The sequence below is a fragment of the Notolabrus celidotus genome, chromosome 9, assembly GCF_009762535.1.
Source record: "Notolabrus celidotus isolate fNotCel1 chromosome 9, fNotCel1.pri, whole genome shotgun sequence".
Lineage (NCBI taxonomy): Eukaryota > Metazoa > Chordata > Actinopteri > Labriformes > Labridae > Notolabrus > Notolabrus celidotus.
In genome coordinates this window covers 25,918,605-25,941,505 of record NC_048280.1, presented here as the reverse complement: position 1 = coordinate 25,941,505, position 22,901 = coordinate 25,918,605, and the positions used below count along the sequence as shown (strand labels likewise).

Genomic DNA, 22,901 nt, shown 5'->3' with positions numbered 1-22,901 from the left:
GTATCTCCATCCTCGCCTTGCTCTCACCTCAAAGTCTGTGCAGGGAGAATGAGGATCAACGTCTGGGTGTCAGAAGGGAGAGATATGGGCTAACTATTTCCGTCTTTGGACTTATACGAGGATAGGTTCCGGGTGCTGACCATTCTTCGTTTTTTTTGACAAATCTCTGTGTCTGAAAAAGTGACAAACCTTCACTTGAATGTAAGTTACCTATCAGTTACAGTTCTTTCTGTTCAAGAGGATCACATTTTCTTTAAACATTTAAAGCTAAAAAATAAATGTACAAGTTTGAAATTGCATGCACTTTATAGCCACATTTAGCAAAACAGTTAAAACTTTGTAACTAACTAGATAAGTGTCACTCACTGAGTTTTACTGGTCATGTTGTAGATGGAGTTTTCTCTTCATCCTGGCTGAGCAGCAGATCATCTTCATCACTGTGATTGTCTTTCAGGTAACTCACACAGTGTCATCCTATCTCTATGCCTGTCACTCCATGAGAAACTGTACATCTGAACACTGTGGCTGTTCTTTTCTTTAGACGCAAAATGTCAAAATAATATTTAACGTGTCATGTATGATTACTGTGCTTCAAGAAACATCATTTTTTGGAAGGTTTACCTTGTCAGATGCCCATTTTTATCAGCCAAGATTACAAAATGTGCTTGATTTCATCTGCATGTGGTCTATCAGATTTGACAAAACCAAACCTCTACTAGTTCCTGATTTCTATTTCAAATATGTCATTTTAGCTCCAGGATATTATGCTTATGAGCTATGTTTCATTCTTCTTTTAAACAACATAAAAGTTGCAAATTGTCTTTGAAACCAATTCAAAGGTAGATTTGATCATTTAAGATCTTAAATATCTGATTCTTTTGTATGCGTGTATTTCATCCCAGCTCCTTTTCACTCACAGCTCAGCTCCATCCTGATCCCAGACTTGAAGCAGCGACAAACGGCGTCTCGTCAGGGATAACAGATGAGCGCAGATGAACAGTGTCAGGTAAAGTGCTGTGAAAGACATTTAATGTGTTTTATATCAGTGTGTCTGAATTGTCCAGGAACACTTGAATCACTCAGTGTCAACCAAATACGGCGTAATGAGACTCGCCTCCTCTCATCTGGAGACACATGTCTCTCTGCTGTCACTCAGGCTAACGGGGGAAAAAGGGCTTTTCAAGCCTTTTGAAGCACACGGGCTGTATATGATAGAGGCTCCGCTTTGCATCGGGAATTGCTCATGCGGGATTATTTCATTACGAGTCTCCCAGAGAGGGGACAGAGGTCACACTCTGGAGCTCATTCAAACATCTGGAGTTCAGGAACATAAATTATTAAATGAGGCAGCAATCTGGATTGAGACACCTGAATGTTTTTTCACAGAGCACTTTGAGGTATTGGGTTTCCAGAGGCTGAAAAACATTAGATTTCTTGACATTTCTTTAGTTTCTATGTGTGCAAAGCTTGAGCTGTTTTGAGTGGTAGATTAGTCTTGGCTATGAAACACTCCCCGAGTCCCTCTGCCTGTGGTTTTGCTGTATTTCTTTCACTGTACAGACATATCCCAGCCTGACAGGAGAGGCTCTGCTTTGGAGCCTCTCTTTCCAATGGGATGTTTCTTGGTGTATATTTAGAGAACTCAGAGTTTCCTTCTTTGTTGCCAACACAAACTTTTGGTAGGCCGAGCCCAGAAGTGTCACTGCCTATAAAGGAGATGCCGTATGGATGAGGTTTTGTTGTGCTTATCAAGGATGAAGAGGTTGAGGGTGTGTAAGGTGTCGCTTTCAATCCAAACCTGCAAAAACTTCAGATTACACCAAGACTTCCACTCTTATTATGGTTTTGTTTGAACACCTAAATATCTTTTAAACATTAACTTTAAGGCTAGAAACCTTTTAAGCACAAGTAATCAAGACAATGAGGTGAGTCGATTAAAAAGGCAAGAAAAGTAATGTGAGAGTCAAACATCTTGACTTTAACTCAAAGAGGCTCCTGTGAGGAACTTTCAGTTTGTGTTGTTTTTGGCGCCCCTTGTGGACAAAGTGACACCTCTGATCTCTTTGCTGGTCTAGTTCTTTTTTCAGACAGGAACAACCATATTGCATTCTCAAATGTTGGAAAGTCAATGTGAACAAAGCATAAAGGGTCTTTTGTGTGGATATGTGTAAATGCTGTCAGTCAAAAACTCCTCACAATGGGCACTCAGTGATCTGAGAGGCTAAAGTGTACCCCAGTTTTGAGTAAGAACATGCTTATTTTATGTTTCGTCAGATTTGGAGTTACTTGAGTTGATTGATGAGTTATGTGCTTAAATAGCAGCAGCACTGTCTGACTTCTTAACACCTTAACAACTTTAATTTAACAAGAAAAATGTGCCTGCTGCCCTGATAGAAAATTTGCTTGTTTTAGGCATTTTTAGATCTAAAAGTTATCTCCTGAATTTTACAAAGCATTTAGCAGTGTAGCCTCAGTTTCAACTGTCACAACTGTAAAACAATAGTCTTTGAGGGGAGAGAGAGATTTCTAATTATCCCCACCTGTGCCCGGCTACAATGGGAGGGTCGAGATGAAGCCATTAGCTGTCTCTCCACTGGCACCACCAAGAGTTTGTATACATCTGTGTCTTATTTTCTTTTCTGGCACAATCAGTCCAGCAAGCTAAGCAGGCATGACCGGATTTGGCAAGTTACGAGGACTTTGGCAAAGTTAGACAAGGAGGAAGCAGTGAGATGTAGAGAGGGGGGATGAGCTGGCATGGACTCTGTGTTTGCTTTCTCCCTCGGCCTGATACTTGAGCTGGGTGTGTTTCTTAGAGAAGCTGCAGAGTTTGATCAAAACAAGGAGACATCCTTTGAAGGAGACGAATATGGAGAAAAGTTCCGGAGACGTTACTTAAAGAGACTCCTATTTCACATTTGCAGGGGTGTTTCCGAGGGTGACCCAGGGTGGCTTGAGCCCCCTTTAGAGTTTGATTGGCCATTCCTGGTGTAACCCCTTAAATGGTTGTCCAAAAGACAATTGGACTTGGTTGAAGTTTTGAAGACGTTTGGCCTCTCATACTAAAGTATTCTTCAGTTCTAGAAATAAAATAAACCATTTTAGCTCTCGGCCCGTCATCAGAACTTAACATGCTTACTGCCTGGTTCGAAATCAGTTTTGGTCTCTGTAGCTTGTTTCTTTATTTATTACAACAGTGCAGGGTTTAAATTGTTATATATAGCTCAGACATATTGAGCCTTAAAGCTATAGGCGCTGTCGCTTTGAGTGACAGCTGGCCTTTCTACTTGACATGATCAAAGCCAGTTCAGTCACTGACATTACCTCTTGGTTATATTGGTAGTGTAAGTCTTTTTAACCTACCTGATTCGTGTAATCCACCCACTGCTTTCTCACTGCAGAAACAGTACATTAGCTGTAGCTAGTCAGTTCCCAGTTCTGCTGTATACTTGGATTGTTGTGCACAGGAAACCATGGTGACTGAATCTGGAGTTGGAGCTGATAAATGATGAGCAGCAGTTGTTCATACTGCGATTATTGCAGAGAAGAAAAGAGAGTAGACTTTGAAAGAGACGGAATGTACGGCCGATGAATCAGTGTAGGCGGGGATACCAGAAATAATGTAAATGCAGGAAATTACAACGCAACACAGCTGACCGATAACAAGGCTTGCTGTCTGCATGGTTTCAACGCATAGTTACATTTTTTGTCTGTTTCGGTGACAGGCTACTTGCATATGCTTCAGCGTTGGTACACGAACCTACGGCATATATTAGGGCATAGATTCAAAGCATAAACGAGGCTTAACAAGGTCCCTGAACTCAAGGTTTCATTTATGCAATAGAGAAACCAACAGGTTATATCGCAAGTGCTATATCCTTTATTTATATAGTAAATGCTTGTAAAAAGTTTGCAACCAGTTTTTTTGCATTTCAGTGTCACACTTTTTCTTTTGTTTGTACTCTTTAGAGTGACTTTTGTGCCAAAAACAATCAAGCATGGAAGATATGCTCTATTTGATACCACTCTTGCATTACTTTTTAAATAAAATAAGATTTACACAGGAGTGTAAAGACTTTATTAAATATTACTGCAAGAAGTTAAAGCTGAAATTATAAGTGGAGACAAAAATGCTTAAATGTGCTATTTGGATATGTGTGCACATACTGTACTACATGCTACCTTTGCATATATCAGTGCACCTTTTTGGCCACCAAAAATTCTGGACACACCCTACACATCAGACCACTGAACTGTTAATTTTTTGTAACAAGCAGCAGTCTTCCCTCTCTACGGGTTATCTGTGTTGTTCGGGTGCTGTTCAGGATTATTGTGATACTTAAGCTCATGTCCTATTTGCCTCATAGTGCTTGATAGAAAAAGGCTCATTGTGATTTCAGTATTGTCACTTTTGATTAGCTGACTGGAGCCTTTGTCTGGCCCTGAAAGTGTGCATGTTGTCAAAGCTGTTTACGAGCAATGACCAGATATGAAGGCCAGACTATTGCGCGCATGTAAACAGCCACATCTGTTTGAACCCACCTGCTCCCCGGTGTTTACTGGCCCTGTAAATAATGAAATAAGTCTGTCGTATTACTATTACTGCATGAGGCACATTACAACAGCATGGACTTTACATTAAATGGCACAATGATTAATCAGTGCTATGAACTGAACACTGTAAAGTAAAATTCATCCAAAAACACCATGCACCTGCATGATATGACCATCCTTTTTTTCTCTCAAGTGCTACTCTGCATTCATTCATTCAGCCCCTCATTCATTCATTTCCATCTTTATTTCTTTATATATCTCCCTGAGTGTTTGTTTTCATTTTAGTCCCTTGAACCTTGCCACCCTGCGTGTGACACCCGGGCTGTAAGCGAAGACGGAGAGGCGGGCTGGTTCAGAATGATCACTATCATTAACATTCACGGGGGGTTCACTTATCATCCCTGACTGGAGGGACATGGCAGCCATTATGAGACGTCCGCAGGTGGAGCGCCATGATACATATTGCATCTTGCCACAATGGATTTATGTATTCAGTAACAAAAGAAAAGTCTAATGAAAAAATACAGAGGGCAATCCTTTATTCCTCGCTCCACTTCAACTGAGGCCACCATGTCCTGCTGGAGGAGGAGGAGGAGGAGGAGGAGGAGGAGAGCAGGGGAATTCCAGGGCAGCACGCTGACCTGTCAGCCAGCCTGTGTGAGAAGGGCCAACGTATACCTCATATCACCCCCAGGTTTTATATTGGTACTCTTAACCTTTACCTTAACCCTCAGGCACAATGGTATGAATATACTAAGGTGATAGAGGACATGCATGCTTGAATTGTGTATTTTTGTTGACCTAAACACCTTGGAAAATGGATAATGAGTTCATCCTGCTAACATGTATTGTCTTTTAATTGTTAAAAGCCTGATTTAGATTATACCTTAGTTCCATAAAGCTCAATTGTTGCTCAAAAACGATTAAGTCACATCAATGAGCTGCACCTCAACTAACATTGTGTTCCTTTATTGCTACTAAACACACCCTCGATCTAGGGTTGTCTTACCTTTTCCATGAGCTGGTAAGTTGTGTTTTGCTGAATGCTTTATTTTGCTGGTTTTAGGGTGTTGTTGTGCTTTGTGCTTCCAGGACCACCATACAACGACTGAAGTTTGATGCCTTACAGGTTTAAAAACAACCTAATTCTCAATGAACTGCAGAGATAATGAGTAGGGGTTACACATTTTTTTTGCACTGATTGTAAATTGACCACAAATCTTTCGTTTCCACCATCCTGCATTACAAATTCCTGCATTTGTGTCCAATGTTGACCCTATCCTTGAAATCTGGGGTGCATGAGTGTCTGCTGTTTCATCTACATATCTGAGGTGCACTGACCACTCCTGAATAAAACACTTCCCAAACACTCAACTTACTGCCACACATATTTCTCATGTCATGAAACTATTTTAAATATTCTTATAAATGCAATGGAGATATATCAATATATTAAATTGGCTTAGACTTATATATAGCTTAAGGAAGTGAATAATTTGAATTCAGTGTTAAAGAAACTGCAATAAAGAGTGCTATCCCCAGACAGATTTCCTTTGCTTGATTAAAGACACAATCTCTATTCTGAAATTTCCTTGAGTATAAAGGCTCCCAGACCAGTAATAACCTAATTGGAGAGAAGCCTCTAACTAGTGTTGCTCCTCTGTGTCCCTGTGTATAAATAGAGTCTATAATGGACTGAGGTATGATGCCATCATTCATCTCTGCTCAGAAACACTCCAGGTTCAGGTCTTTGCTCATTTTCCTAATGATGCTCTTGTTTTAGGTATGTTTTCACTTTAAGGTTTGCAAGATTCCTGCTTAATGGACACTATTTATCACACACTTCTATACCCAAGTCCAGTTCACCCAGCAAACTTATTTGACATAACAAATTGGCAAAATGGAGGGCTTTCCAGTGGTGGAATTGGTATATTTTTCAAACTAATAGGTAAATGTGTGAAAAGAGAGAAACATCCCAGTCTTGTCTTTGAGGTCAGTCTGCATTTCCTCTTGATTGTTTTTCAGCTATTTTTGGGATGGTTGCAACATAACTGACAAATGACTCTATTGTTTGCTAATTTACTTAACACGGCCATGTAAAGTGCTTTTTAATTTCAAATGTTAATTGACTAAAATAGGCTTTCTGTGCCAGATTCCATTGGCACCAAATAATGGGAGGTCTCCTACCAAAAAGAGAAATGATGTCTTTTGGGAGGCATATCCCATATGATAGCCCCCGGTTATGCCATGCCTTTATGTGGTAGATTACTCCCTGGCTCTAGACCAAAAAAGCCTGCTTTTTAACCACTGCTTCTCCCATTTGCCTCGGGATGCTCATGGGCTGGCAGGTTGCACAACACATTACCATCCTGCAGCAGCTCTTAAAACACATTTTAGCCCTGAAACACAGCTGGCATCTTGGCCCGCACTGCTGTGTTGGGCATGGAAGGACCAAATGCGGATGTTAGAGAGGAATTAAAATGGAACCCAGTTGGAATAATGAGGGTGGATCTATGCTGCAGTGTTTTTCATCAGGCTTTGATTATTGCAAGCTAATTGGAAAGACTTTATATATTTGTAAAAGAGGGGATGTGGTGTGGGAGATGGTGCTCACATGGATGGTCCCCCCCTCCCGTGTGCACAAGTGTGTGCAAGCTCATGCCAAATTCAGGGTCTATGTGCAGAGTTATGTGTTGCTAAACATCACTAAGATCCAACAGCCCAGTGTGATGCCTTTGGTTTCCAATCTCATGCTTCACGCCCGCTGCCCCTCTATCATGGATTCTTATTTACAGGCAGGACCCTCGCTCAATCCCCCAAGGAGCAGATGATGTGCAGGTCTAGGTAGAGAGCATATCCCATGAATACTGTCCCCATCACTATGAATACCATTCAAGAGTTTCATAAGTGATCCGACCTGCTCCACTATGTGCAGGGTGATGAATGCTGTCAACTTGAAAAACGTAATTTTTTTCTTTAACGTCAGAATTAGGTTATCTCACATGTGAGTGGATGTGTATTGTCTGTTTCAGGAATCACAGTCAGCTTTAAGTTTATTAATCTTTGTGATATAAATGAACTAATGGCATTGACGGATTCTTTTTCTATACCCTGGAGCTGCTGTGGTTTTATTTAACAGAGCGTACTACTGTGCTCCACATTCCCTCTTTTTAAATGCATCATAAATTATGTCCTATCTTTAAACATGCCCAAAATGAAATGTGCAGGAGGAGGAGGCAGTAAATATGAGCTGTCCAGTGCTCCTCTTGTCCATGTCATCAAGATGAGTGCATTCAGAGGCACCATGGAAAGCTAATTGTGGATTTCTGGCTAAGGAACACAGACCTCTCTAAAGAGTCTTTGTTTATTTGTGGTTTCCAGTGATTGAATGGCTCATATTCTCAAGACAAAGACAGATTGTTGTTTAAAACTTTATAGAGGCACTCAAACATCCAACAATGATTTTGATGTGGCTAAATAAGACGTGTGTCAGCCTTCAACATTAAAATGGATTTTATATTTTCTGTGCTACACAGCAAAAAAAAGGTATAGACATAGATATATTCACAGATGTGCTGTTACAATTTGCCCATCTTATACAACAACTTGAGTATTGCTTGACACAGTACACCACCAGTGCAGAAAAATAAAGTATATTGTCTCTAGCTGTAATACTTAGCATGTATAAATGTGAAATAAAAGTTGTCTTTGTCGTTTGGCCTGGCTCAGTAAACTAAAGAAATCCTAACAGTAATAAGCTGAGAGCAATAAGCTAAGTTAACGTTAGCTGTGACTCTGCTCACAGCCCTTCCTGACAGAGGGACCCTGATTTTTAAAACACATCACTGCTTTATTTTCATTTGTCCATTTTAAGGAATAAAGCCTTAAAATGTGGAAAGGAAATCATTGATAGCTGGTAGTCAGCTAGCTTAAACTAGAGTTACACTCTATGCTAGCAGCGCACTTTTGTTGTTTGTTATTTTCACACTCTTTAACAGAAGTTGCTAGAAGCAGCCATGATATGTAACATTACAGGTGTCATTAGAGCAGTTCTGGATGTGTCGATGATACGCACTAAAGGCCTGGCTTATTATGATGAGGGAATCAAAACAGTGAAACAAACTGAGCACCTACGACTAGCCAAGTTATTATTAGTTGTGGTTCTGCTCACAGCCCTTCCTGACATTAACGATATCCTGATTTTAAACATAACACTGATTTATTTGGGGTTTTTACTTTTTTGGCATTCCTTTTTCATTTTTGAGGAAATACAACAATTGCTGATACCTAGCTAGCCTAAATAGCATAACATTCTATGCTAGTAGGGCACTGTTGCTTTTTGTTATCTTCACACTTTAGAAATAAGCAGTTGGCTGTGTGGGTTATTTTTTGCCAAAGAACAACCAAAACTGTGAATTATATTCACGATAAACTCTACATGTTTCACAAATACTCGTTTCATTGGTCACTAAGGATGCAGGGTATAACATTTATACTATTTTATATTTGTCTGGCTACTGAAGAGGCTATTCGACCCATAAATTATTAATTGATACGATTTTAAAAAATCAAGTGGGGCCATTATGGCTCAGCAGTTAATGAGTGCTCCCCATGTAAAGAGGCTACAGTCTTCAGCTGCAGTCTCAACCCTTTGCCCCTTCCTTGCCCCCAACTCTCTACCCCCCACATTTCCTGACCGTCTTAGCACTTTCTAATAAAAAAGCATGTGTGCCCTGAAACTTTTTTTTTAATTAGAGAAATTGCATCATTCATACTACTACTACTACTACTACTTCTACCACAAGTAACAACAACTAAAATAACAATAAGAATTACAGTAACTTTTCTTTTTATTCAGGAACAAGTCAAACAAAGGAAAGGCTTGCACTTGGTTGTTGCGAAGACATCTATTATTCAGTTACCCTCCTTTATGAGATCACAGATCTAGAGAAAAGGCAGAGTGAATGGCAGTGCACTCAAGTAAAGGAGATGCATGCTGAATACCTAACTTTTGCAATAGCATGCTCTTTTTTTCCTTCAGCTTTCAGATGGATGTTGGAAGTTTGTTGAGGTAACCTGATGTGGGGGGCTGAAGGTGGATATCCCACAATGCTGCAGCCCGCCACCTCCCATTGTCTTGATAGGGGTGCGAGAGATGTACAGCGGCCTCAAATGGAGGTGGCATCTGGTGCCCAATTTGTCATGCCTGAATTACCCGGGAGCTGATAAAGGCTGAAGTTTTAATAAAAGTTGGGAGCAGCAGATAGCTGGGTGAAGGACACTGATGAAGTGTCTTGGGGCCTATTTCCAGCTCCAGATAAGAACCTACAGAGAGAGGTGGGTCGAGGGTCTCGCTCACTGTGATAATACGCTGATGCTGAAGAAAAAAAATAAAAAGTGCTGTTGAAATGCAACACAGCACACATAATGGAAAAAAATAATAAATAAGCAAATAAATAATGATGATGATCTAAACGAGGAGAAGCCAGGGTGGAGGCTGTGGAGTCCTGAAGCGTCTCTGCCTGTAATTTGGCCTCCCGCCAGCAGCCATTGCTCACCCTCAGCTGCGACGGCAAGCTCCAGATGTGCCAACGGCACGTTTTGGATTTTGCCAGCTGACTGCACCGTTTGATAGCCCGCTCTCTGGATGCCCATCACCGGCCGCAGAGATAGAATTAAATGATGATGATCTTCCCACAAGTTGGGTGAGGAAACAACGCATATAAATCTTGATTTCATCTCAGCGTGAGAAGTCTTTATCCATCATCACTCTTAATGAACAAGTCATTAGCCGCGATGAATGGCGCTCTGGGCTCCGGCTCGCCACTGCTGCTTTTGTTTGCAGCTTTCAGGGGCAACTTCCTGTGCCCTTTGAGAGGGTCAAACTCATTTCTCCAGATGTGGGGTAACCTCTCTGCTCCTGGGGTGGCTGCACACCCGTGTACTAAACAGGGCCGGGAAAAATGAGGATATACTGGAGCTTTTTCTGTTTATGCCACATTGTCTGCTCCTCAGCAAGTCTCTGCATGCCCCATCATCTCGAGAAGCACATTAGCAGACTCGGTTGCTGCCTATTATTGTAATTGTATGTGCACAAGCTGGCAATGTAAACAGAAAAAAAGGGCTTTTTGTTGTACTTTAATAGAAAACTACTGAGGAGATGTAAAACCATGCTGTGCTGCAGCTACACTGCAATACAAATATATAACATTTACTCTGTGACTACACTGGGTTTTTTTCTCTATCTGTAAACTTGATCATTCTTTTATCTGTGCTGATAATTCCTGCGTTTGAAATGAATGACCTGTTCAGTGAACAAGATTTCTTCAAGACAAACATTTCCTGAGAGCTTTCGTTCTTATTTACAATCACTGTGCGGCTAAAAGCATTGTTAAAGAGTTTTACAGTGTGCGGCACATACCCTGAGGCTAGCAGAATCTAAAACACCGACATAAAAGTTGGATGAAACTGTTGTGATCTCCTCCTCCTCCTTCTCCTCTGAAGTACAACAGTGCTTGAAATATGAAAACGGAGAAGCATCAATCCAGCTGTACAGCAGGAGATAAAGGTTGACACGAGATAATTGAAAATATCTGGCACTAATACACCAGAGTCTGTGTTTGTATTTGAACATAAAGGAGAAGAGTGGCATGTGACTTTCCTTGTTAGTGACAGCTGCCATGTTCCCCAGTCTGCAGGGACGTACTGTACAGCAGGATTCATCTGACTCGTACAGTATGTCTGAAGTTCCTCAAATCCCACGAGACACATCTTTACATGTTTGATGATTTTCTTGAAGAGAGGTTCCAGTTAAGTCTTTTCAGAAGTTTTGTGCCTTGAATTCCCTGAACGTTTAAGTCGTAGAAATAACACAAAGGCCAAACACAGAGTAAAAGTGAATTTGTAGAAGCTCCTGTTTTACCCCTGGGATTATTTCTGTTCTTTAAAGACAATTTTACGATTTCAGTTTCTAATAGCAGCTTCCACTGCTCTGTGGTTTTCTGGTGATCAGTCTAATGCTTCAGTTGATGAAATAGAAATTTACTGATGTTGTGGATACGCACCATATTTATCTGTGTTTCCAGTTCCAACACGCGCTCAGTATAGGTGCAGAAGTGAAATACCCATTACTGCATGTGTCAGTGTCATAAACAATAGCGTCGACTCCTCGGAAGGAGGCAGGGCGGTAATGGAGGCAGTGCATCAATGTTCAGCACAAGGTCTGCAATTCACACCAGGAGAACACTCACCTGAGCATCAGGAGTGCTGCGAAGAGACGCCATTACCAGGAGCAGGGGTGTGGAGAAGGAACCGCCTGTGAAACAAGTTCTGTAGACACAGAAACATGACTTAAAGGGTCAGTTCACTCAAATCAAAATGAGATAACACCTTCGCGAATATATGTATTGGTATCCAGAATAGCAGATGCTATGAGTTAAATAAGCTGAGGCTTTGAGGGAACTTCCAGATTACTCTTAACACATCACTACAACAAGATTGATGGGAGTATCATCTGCAGGTCTGACTCTAAAAATTGACCCGAGCATCCGAGGATCTTACTTTGTGTTATTTGTCATGTCTAAATCACTTTTCATTAAAACGTCATGATTTAGAAGTTAAATTAAAGCTATGAGTAAACTGATATATACATGGATCAGTTTGGATGTGTTGTAAAAACCTCAGCAAGAACAACCAAGTATAGTTGTACAGTCACTACTTTCTCTGTGGTAAGATTGGGAGACTAACTCTGTAAAATAATTTATAAAATGTCTGAAAGGTTCCATGTGGAGTTTCCTTTTAAAGGTGTTTCTGTATTGAAACCTGGTATAAGCACTAAATATGTTTCCTTCAAGCAGCAACCTCGGTTAAGGGGCATGGCTGATTCGACAGACTGGTGATGTGTGTCGGTGTATTGTACCCGTTATCCAGGAGGCTAATGGTCTGCCTGAACTACACCTGTTTGCCTGTTACCAGGTTAACAAAAAAAAATTGGCGTCAGCATTTTCAATATGGTGACCTCAATCTTGAGGCTTCATAACAGCTCTTCAAGAAACCTATGACTTATTTATACAAATGTTTGTGACATGGAGCCTTCTTTTCCTGCCTTCGGTGGCACATTGCTATGTTTTGTAGTAACAGGAGCTAACTCTTGTTAGCATTGTACCTCACAGTGGTCAAACATTGGTGTCCTGGTGTGGCATCTTACCCTGCCTTACAGCGGTTGAAGAAGTACAACAGGCAGGACATGTCAACTAACAGCAGGATACTCAGATATGCTACACATACTCAGATACGCACACAGAGTGCAACTCTGTCCTGACAGCTACAACATTTTACGGCGCCGCATTTTCCCATCTGCTAACTCTCTGGATGTTGGCTCAGGGGTAGAAAGAGTTTGCATCACCATTTCGCTTGCGTACATTTTACGTTGCAGACGAAGCGCAACAGAGGTGTGACAGTCCTGTCTCAAACAGGCAATGTACAATGGGTGATAGAAACGTTGTGCAAAGCACTTCCAGTGGCCATATGATCTCTGAATACTTTAGGGCACAACAAAGGTTGGTCCTTGAATTGTGTTTAACGTAAGTGTAGCATTTTATACAAACATCACTTGAACAGACCATTTCTAACAATGAAAAATAGGAAGTAATACAGGTTTAATTTGAAAAAAAAAAAAAAAAATACAGTTCTAAAACTAAAGTGTTGAGAAATACTCTGCTCATGCTACATGTTTGTTTAGTATTTATTTTTGTCCTCCATACAGCAGGTCAAAAGGTCTTGAACCTCTCACAGCCTAAGTGCCTCCATACAGCTTGTCCATTTTATAATAAATAATAGAGGTGCTAACAGTCTTGAAGGGATTTGAGCCTATAAGGGAGTTACGTACTGGAGGTCTCTCAAGATGTGAAAGTGATGGTGCCTGAGGCACAAAGTGCAATTACTCAGAAAAAAAAGGCACAGAGGGCATCCCTAATCTGCAGGAGAACATGTTTTGAACTCTTATCCAGATTATCACATGAAGAGAAATGGGACTGAATTTGAAAGTACTGTGTGATGGTTTTTTAAAGTGGCACTGAGCAGAGGAGTCTCAAAATAAATGTGGATCTTCATTGAGGACATGTTGCAAAGTTCTTTTCACTTTCTTAAATGTGTCTTACTTTAATCTGTTATCCAGAATGCAAACTGTGAGTACAGCTCAGGTGCTTCTCTAACCACTGGAAGTAGAGATCCTAAAGAAGTGCTTCGTCTGTGAAAGCAGAACTCTTCTCCTTTGTGATACAAGTCATTTTGCACAAAGCAATCACAGCAGAAGTAGATGTATAGTGTAGTTTGTTTGGTTCATTGTTCCAAATGTCAAATCTATTTACCACAGCTGGCAGCTGGCAATGGTAACACATACTTTTTTCCAACCTATCGAATATGGAGTCAAATAAGCTTCAAACTATGACCATGCTGGTATCACTCAGACCTCAGTTACTCAACCATCACCTACATGAGAAGAGGTTAAACTAATCTGGAAAACTATCTATCACTGTCCCTGACCAGAAAACACAGCAGTCCAAGCATCCTCATCAGAAACTACATTTCAGCCCATGCTTGTAAAGCTTACCTGTGATTTGTGCAAGTGCCACTAGATCATGGACACTCTTTAGCTTGTTTCTTGCTTGTTTCCTCATACGGATGCTCTTATACCTCAGCGGTCATGTTAGCAACCTTTATGTGTCATACTGGCTGTCCTTGGGTTTTGTTTGTCACTGAGCATGATATTTTCCCAGAGGATCTCCCTCAGCCATCTTGCTTCCACTGGGACCAAAGCTGCAGGTGAGGTCGTTTGAATCTCTCAGTGTAAGATGGGTCATCCTGGTCTTACTGTTGCAAAGTGAGCTCATTCCTGCTGACCTAACAAGAGAACTAGGGGTGTCCCGGGTTAGGCTACCTCTGCTTCTAGAGACACATAGACTGCTTGATGAGCACTGAAGAAGTCAACATTCTCAAAAATGCTTTGAACTCATTTTTAATCTGACGTACACAGCAAAATGAAATATTATACCATAGCTAAAAACCTTTGATCTGCTGTGAAATGAAGCGCCACAACCAACAGAAACTACCTCCAAAAACTCATGTTACTTGAATTAAGAGACAACAGGCGGAGCTAGAGTTACAGTTTGTGCAGCTGTGAAGACACACATCACAAAAGGGGGATTACAAAGACAATTTAATTATATATACAGTATTCTTTTGAGTGATAGAAAATTTTACCAACTGGTGTGCTTTTTGTACAGTGTGTCTGTTGTTGTGATCCATCATTTTGTGGTGCGCTGCTTCAAAAAAAATAGGTAATGTTTAGTTAACCTTTACTAGTGTAAAGTTGGACACTACGTTGTGTTAGTATTACTCAGTAATGTTACATTCAGATCAGTATGCACATCTGTTGTACCTTGTTGGACTTAAGTTTGCCATGTTGTGCTTTCATCATATTTTTTTGAGCATGCAGTACCTTTAAGCTTATTCTGGGGAGTTTTCTGGACCGCATTTTTTGGGGATTGTTGCAATAATAACAGTCATAAATTTGCAAAGAGCAAGAATATTTGTCCACTCTCATGTTGATAAGAGTATTAAAAAGTTTAGAAATATCCCTTTAAGGTACATTTTGAACCAAAATAAATTATGCGATTAATTGTGAGTTAACTTTAATTGATAGCTCTAGATTTAACACAGTGTGAATCTGGAAAATGTAATTCTGCTAAAATAGTGTTAAACATTATATACAGTCAGATTGCCTTCATCCGTTTGATATGAAACACAGTCAGATGTATCCATCATCAGACAAAGTTGGCCTTTCACCCATGGCCACGTGTAATTTCTAACAGGCTTCAATCCATCCATAACATAAAGCACTCCCCTGCATCGGACACCAGAGGCATCATCTATTTATCTCTGGATTTACGGACACCAGTCACATACATAAGATGAAACATGGCATCACAGAAGCTACAGGGGTAATATGCATTAAAATTAATTCTAATGAAATATTCAGTCTTTTTGCTGGTGGTCTTGGTTGTTTTTGGAGCTCATGAAAAGGCATACGTATTTTCTTCTGTTTCTAAACAAGTTAAAAAAAATCTTAAGGTTCAAAACAGAAAAAAATAAAATCAAAAATTAAGTTATTCCCACTTAGTTGGAAAAAAATTACTGGATACAGTATGTCATCCTTGCACTGGCTGCCTTTACCATAGAGTACTAAATCAATAAGAAGTTCAGCAATCTTGCTCCTGACTTAGCTTTCTTAATAAATAAAAATGCTGTGTCTAATGAGCTTCTCTCCAGCAGCACAACAATGAGCAGAAATGCTTTCCCTCAGATAAAAACACTGTTACTCAGAGTTTGATTGCACACTGGCAGTAAACCTCTTTTTTGTTCCCATGCACAGAGCTGTTATTTCTGCTCTAAGGTGAGCGTAATGCAGCTGCTGATGGCTGCTGTTGAGAGAGAAAGGCAGAGCGATGCGGTGACGACTGTGGCCTTGTCAGTAATTCAGCAGATCAGATGACACTTCAATAGAGGAGCCAGAGTGTGGGCTGGAATCTGAAAATTGAGTTGACAACACCAGCGATAAAGGCGTTATGGTCTGCAGTATTGGTCCTTAAACGGCCGTTGATTCTGTTGTTGAACAATGTGCTTGTGAAAGATTGCTCCATGAAACAGCAATATTGCCTCTTGTGCTTAAAAGTTCTGGCTTGAATGTTTTTTGCGTAAATTCAATAACAGCACAGCGGGAAGTCTCAGAGGTTGTAGATGGAGTCTAAATGTTACAATTCAGCTCGGCTTGTGTTGCGTGATAAATACTCATATTCTGTAATTCTTATGAAAATAAGTCAAGCAGCAGTATTTTTATTCTTTAAGACCATCAAAGAGTAAAACTGCGCACAGATTATAAACCAGCAGTGATGCAATATTTTTAAGAGGTGTGAATGCCCTGGATTTAAACAAAAGCAGCTGCAGTGTAACATTAATGTTGCACCATCCTGTCAAGATTTCCGTTTAAAGTGTTATATTTTTTTTCTCCCCCCTCGCATTTCTGTCTGATTTAAAACGGTTTGGAGGAATAGTCTGCAAATCCTTCTTGAGCGGATTACAGCTGAGGTTGGAAAACTTGGGGCAATTTCGTGTACTTGCTAAATTGCATAGATATCAGTGAGTCAGAGGCATATAATACTGCAAAGTCCATTTTCTGGATATTTTTTCCACTTAAAGCATCACTGTGACTTTGTTGCCTTCGTGTGCTGAATTTAGAGGTCCAACTTGTACCTTTTGTGTGTTTATATTACGTGTTTTAATATAAAATGTTTAATCATTTCTCAAAGACAATGGTGTATTGTTTGCATGTGGGTATTCTCAGAATCACAGCCCTGTTTTAACAGATGAGCATTCTGCATGCACTGAGAGGTGTGATTTTCTAAAGGAATTGCGTCAGCTTCTGAAGAATGCCTTTATGTTTCCAAACGCGCCTCTTTAACACACATTTCAGAGGAGGCCTGTCAGCTTATGGCATATTAGCTGGATGGGTCTGTTTCCCCTGGGATGCGAGCGGCTAGCTTGGAGGGATCCCAGGGAAGAAATGGAAGACACACTCTGTGAAATGCTTTGCTCTGTCATTCCAATTCAGCACAATAAAAATCAAACACAGCTGGCCACAGACCACAGCTTCACCTGGAGCCTGAAACAGTACAGTACCAGTCTCAGACACTGCACAGATGTTGTAAAAATACTGCTGTCCTATTTCATTTTATACTTTATCAAACAGTGGACAGTAATTGAAAAATAAGCATTTTCCTCTCCAGAACTCACACACTGCATCCACAGAAATATCCAACACAGTAGTGGGTAGAGTTTAAGTAGCATGTGATAAGTTGTTAGATCTTAAAGTGCAAATTTTATCTTATTGCTTAATGTGACTTTGCATTAAAAATCCTGAGCATATTATGTGCACTGATTTCTAAAACTAAAGACAAGATCTATCTTTGGTTACATGTATTATTTTATACTAATTTGCTTATTAAAGGAGTGTTTTCTTAATCACATTTATTTTGTTATGATCTTAACGCTGTATTTTCTTAGCTGTGCAGTGCTCACTGTGCTCCTCGTGTTGTTTTCTACTGAGTACAGTAAAACAACCTCCGCCACGCTACTTGCCCTTATGGACCCAGAAAAACATGAAATCAATACTGCATGCATTTCAAGCAGGAAAATTCTGTTATTGAGTATACTGCTTTATAATGGTTTCCATTATTGACATCTATGAGTTATGAAATAAAACCTAATGCAATGAGGATGAGGAAAATGGTATTTGAGGGTTTCTATTGGATCAATTTAAAGTCAGAGCAGTGCATTTTGATGACAGCAAAATGCAAATGTTGTTCTGTATAAAGAACATAAAAAAAAAAAAAAGGAAACAGGTCGGAAAAGTGCAGAGGTATCAAAAATGTTAACACGAGAGAGTGGGGGAAACAATCAGACCTACCTCTGCTGTTTTTGAAGGAAATCCTGCTGGAATTCAACTTAAGAGCAGGGAATGTGGTTGGTTAGGTTCTTATGGGAAAACATCTTTTTACAGATTATTGTGGTACAGATAGTTTATGTCACAAATTAGAAAATGATGAAGTTCTCCTATGATATCTTTCAAAAGAAACGTATTTTTTTCTGCTTTTTCTGCTTCTGACTTTGCAGTAAGTCTGATTCATTATGTCTCCTATCATTAGTTTTGTATTTAACCTTGATGGTAATTAAAGGAAAGTAATCTGTAGAGACATTTTCTTATCCAACTCTTGCTGTAGAATATTTTATTTTAGCAATAGAACCATCAAAAAGCACATTAAAAGCACTGTAGATTTGTATTTCCTACTCAAGACTGTCTGTAAAATATCTGTCATACTAAAAGCACTATTCTACATTATTATCATTGTCATATCACATGCTCATCAAATTGTTTGTCATGCAATAATCAGGACAATCCCTTTGTGTTCATAACAATCTCCTCTCAACCTGAGCGTGTGCATACAGTAGTGCTTTGCTATTGATGCAGCCCTCTGAACGTTGCTGATCTCAGATGACCCTTCCTCTTTTCTCCCCCCTGCAGTCCCCCCACCAACACCACCACCCACCCACCACCCCCTTTCTTATCCATTACATGGGAGCTGAATGATGGTGATTTGGTTGAGGCCCAGTGAGTGCCTGTAGAAAATTGGTTGGTTGATAAAAACCCTCCTATCAAAGGGGGCTACTTTCTCATTTACATTTAGATGAGTATTGATTATTTATTTACTCAGTGGAGTGGGATTCTTTTCCAATCTTATCTCTCGTCTGGGCCTGTCACCTGGAAAAAAAGAGATAGAGTTCTTGACACCGCGCTAAGATAACGGCATTTTGTGGACCAGATAAAACTTGGAATGGTGGTCTTGGCTTCTATATCCCTCCTTTTTTCCTCCTACCCAATTTTTGACGGAAAAGCGAAAGTTAGGAAAATTAAAACTGATAGCCCCCGTTCAAAAGGAGGGGGTGGAGGCAGGTGAAGGAATCTCAATTTGCAGGGGGAACAAGTCAAATTGGTTGTCCAGATATGTTCAGGCTGCTTTCACAGAGAGAAATCTTACCCATCCTGTCTCAGCAGTTTAGGTTTTTATCAGATATCATTTAATATAGTTTGATCATTTAATATGACACAGTACTGTACATATACTATCATGAGATTGTATCACACTATGCATGCTGAGCTACATATGATCCCAGTGTTTGCAGACTGTGAGGAAACGAAGCCCCCGGACGTGTCTGTCATGTTCTAAGTGCTAAACTCTGCTGATGTTTGGGAGCCTGAGCTGGGGATTGGTCATGCATTGCCAATGAGTCTGGAGGCTTTGTGGCAGCGTGAGGAGCTTTTGCGAGACTGACTAAAGGTGTTTAGGGTGGGAGGTGCAGCATGTGGGTGCTTGCTAGGAATTGGGAACCCCTGACAGACCCTGCCTCTTCTTCTCAGCGCTTTGATGGAGAGTGAAGAGTCTCTTGAGGTGGCCTCTGTCAGCTCTACTCCTCCTCAAAGCAGACACACGGCTTCAGCACAACACTGCCGCGCCTTCTCACCCTTCACCCCCCGGGCCACTCTCATCCTCTCATGGTCACTTTTCATCTCCTCTGTCTCTGTGCTGAGGATGTAGGCACATGTAAATGGACTTGTAATCACACTATTTAGAGTGGATACAATAAGGGGACTTGCATACGCTTTGACCCCAGAGTACATAGAGGCTGGCTGTATACTGTAGGTTGGTAGAGCTACATGGCCAATGACTATTCACTACCACCTCACAGGAAGTGAATGTTGGACTGCTTAAGGATCAAAGCCCATTTTTCTTTGTTAGCCAGTCAGTCATTAGCCTAGTTACACATCTGGTACCCCACGACAATTTAAGGATATGGAAGGGTCCCTCAAAAAAAACCTAATTAGTCCAACTGGAGAGGAACATCTTGTTTTCCTACGCCCCTAATGGATTGGACCAAGGTCTTTTGCAATGCAAACCCATCAAGAAGATGGCTGAAAACAACCCCTACCCCCACCATGCCTCAGAGCAAACATCCTCACAACTAACATGCTGCATGCCTTTGGTGCTTTGTGGAGCTAATGCAGCTTTCTAAGTGGATATTATTTCATATGTCAAAATTCAAACATGTAGATAAGTGCCACCTATCAAGTCAGCCCCATCAAATTACTTTTTATTGGATGTACCAATGAAAGACTGAAGGTATTTCATGTGGTGTGATTGGCTGATATCATAAAAGTCCAACATTTATGACTTAAGAATTATTCTTTTGCCATGATAATTTGATTACGGCCCTTAGTTTTGTTACCATTTAATAACCAGCACAATTATGAATAACAAATATCATCAAAGCAGCATATCATCTGCGTAAAAGCAAAATCTTCTGTTAACTAAATGGATGACGTGGCTTTAGGGGTTTATGTGAAAATATGCTGTGTTTTAATATAAGTTAATAACACTGGTCTAAGAACAGAGCTTTGTAGCACAACTTAAGGTTCCACATGAATATTATGTTACTAACCTATCTTTTATGTCTCATTAGTGAATGCTAATGCAGTGAGTTTACCGAAACAATCTCCCTAATCAATAGAAAGTACTTTTTATTTGAAGTGTTCTAAAAGAGGACAAAATTACTGGTGGAAGGTTAACAAAGGGAGGCTATTCATATAGTTTGTTTGGTTGGAAGTGAGAAAGTTATGGACATTCATGTTGGTTGGTTGTTTAATTAGTTTGTAAGAGGCCATTTATGTTGGTTGAATGGTTGGTTCATTGATTGGTTTGTGGTTGATGGTTGGTTCATTGATTGGTTTGTGGTTGGTTGGTTGGTTGGTTGGTTGGTTGGTTGGTTGGTTGGTTGGTTGGTCGGTCGGTCTATTGGTTAGTGGTTGGTTGGTCAGTTGTTTGTTTGTTTGTTTGTTTGTTTGTTTGTTTGGTTGGTTGGTTGGTTGGTTGGTTGGTTGGTTGGTCTGTTGGTCGGTTAGCTGGTTGGTTAGCTGGTTGGTTGGTTGGTTGGTTGGTTTGTTGATTGATTGGTTGGTTGGTTGGTTGGTTGGTTGGTTGGTTGGTTGGTTGGTTGGTTGGTTGGTTGGTTGGTTGGTTGGTCTGTTGGTTGGTTGGTTGGTTGGTTGGTTGGTTGGTTGGTTGGTTGGTTGGTTGGTCTGTTGGTCTGTTGGTCTGTTGGTTGGTTGGTCTGTTGGTCTGTTGGTTGGTTGGTTAGCTGGTTGATTAGCTGGTTGGTTGGTTGGTTGGTTGGCTGGTTGGTTGATTGGTTGGTTGGTTGGTTGGTTGGTTGGTTGGTTGGTTGGTTGGTTGGTTGGTTGGTTGGTTGGTTGGTTGGTTGGTTGGTTGGTCTGTTGGTTGGTTTGTTAACTGGTTGGTTAGCTGGTTAGCTGGTTGGTTGGTTAGCTGGTTGGTTGGTTGGTTGGTTGGTTGGTTGGTTGGTTGGTTGGTTGGTTGGTTGGTTGGTTGGTTGGTTAGTTGGTAAGCTGGTTAGCTGGTTAGCTGGTTGGTTGGTTGGTTGGTTGGACACATAAATACAAGGTAAACTTCACATTAAAGCTTATGTGTGGATGTGGTTGAAATAGATAATGTTTCATCTGAAAACCAGAACTTAAAAAAGACAATAAAAATGTGGATACAAAACCAAAAACGTATATACTAGTGTCCAATTATGTACAAAAGAGCAGAATGTAGTCAACTGAAATAAATAAATAAAAGGCCAAACAAAGTGTAATCATCTGTATTTCTTGGAGATGCAAAAGTATAGACAGCCAAATCTCTCTCATCCCAGAATAACTTTTTCCCTCATTTTAAGGGGAACGCTTGTCGAACTGGGCAGATCACTCTTTTGACTGCTTTTATAGGCTGCATCAATTTTACAGCTCTCCATTCAAAAATAAACTTGTGCAGGCCCTTTTTTTGTTTATATAATATTTCTTTCAAACAAAATCTAAACTTCAGAATTTGCCTCACTGCCTATACTTTTTGTACTGTCTAAGCTTAGCAAAGACCAAAGGATGCACAGAAAAATTTGATGCAGAGGGGAAAGGGGGTCACTTGAACAGACACTTAGGGAAATTATTGTATAATTAAGTAAAAATTGAGTTCAGTAATGGAGGTTTTCTGTCTTTATGTTTTAGTATATATCATTTTCAGATGTAAACATTTTTGCAGAGTTAGACAATTCTTAAGTATGTTAATTTCTTGGTCTCACTCATTATATCTCTTTAGAAGTTGACACAGAGTATGAATGTTATCTTCATGCCTTTGTCAAACAAGAGCTTTTACAAAAGGCCTATAGCCTGCTGTAATAATGTTAATTAAGTTTGTCAGATAGTTGCCGGACGGTAAAGAAGGGCCAACGAAACTCAGTAGATCATCGTCAGTCAGCCTGTCATATCGCTCATATGAAAATAAGTAAACAAGCCAGAGTCTGTTGTAACTCACCCACATACACTCACTGTTTGTGCCCACAGGAGAGGACCACGCATGTGACTGGAGCTGTGCGGCATGACAAGTTGCCACGTTGTGAAATGTGAATGTAAGTGACATGGAGCTGCACTACATTTCATGGCCATACACATTAAGATCTTGGTTATTTTGGAACACATCCTCTTGGCCTTTTCATTTCTTTCTTATTATTCTAAACATGTAATAAAAAACTATTCACATACTGAAATTGGCACATCCAGTCCAGTGAATCATCCACAGCTCTCACACTTTGGCATTGTTGCTGTAGATGTGAAAGAAGAGAAGTGG

General features: G+C 40.3%; 1 long non-coding RNA gene across 1 annotated transcript; it reads left to right on the top strand.

Moving 5' to 3' along the window:
* Nucleotides 1-416: 416 nt before the first annotated feature.
* Nucleotides 417-22,655, top strand: LOC117819365. Its single transcript, XR_004632543.1, has 3 exons — nucleotides 417-454; nucleotides 920-1,006; nucleotides 22,619-22,655. It is a non-coding gene; the product is annotated as an uncharacterized LOC117819365 (long non-coding RNA).
* The last annotated feature ends 246 nt before the right edge of the window (nucleotides 22,656-22,901 follow it).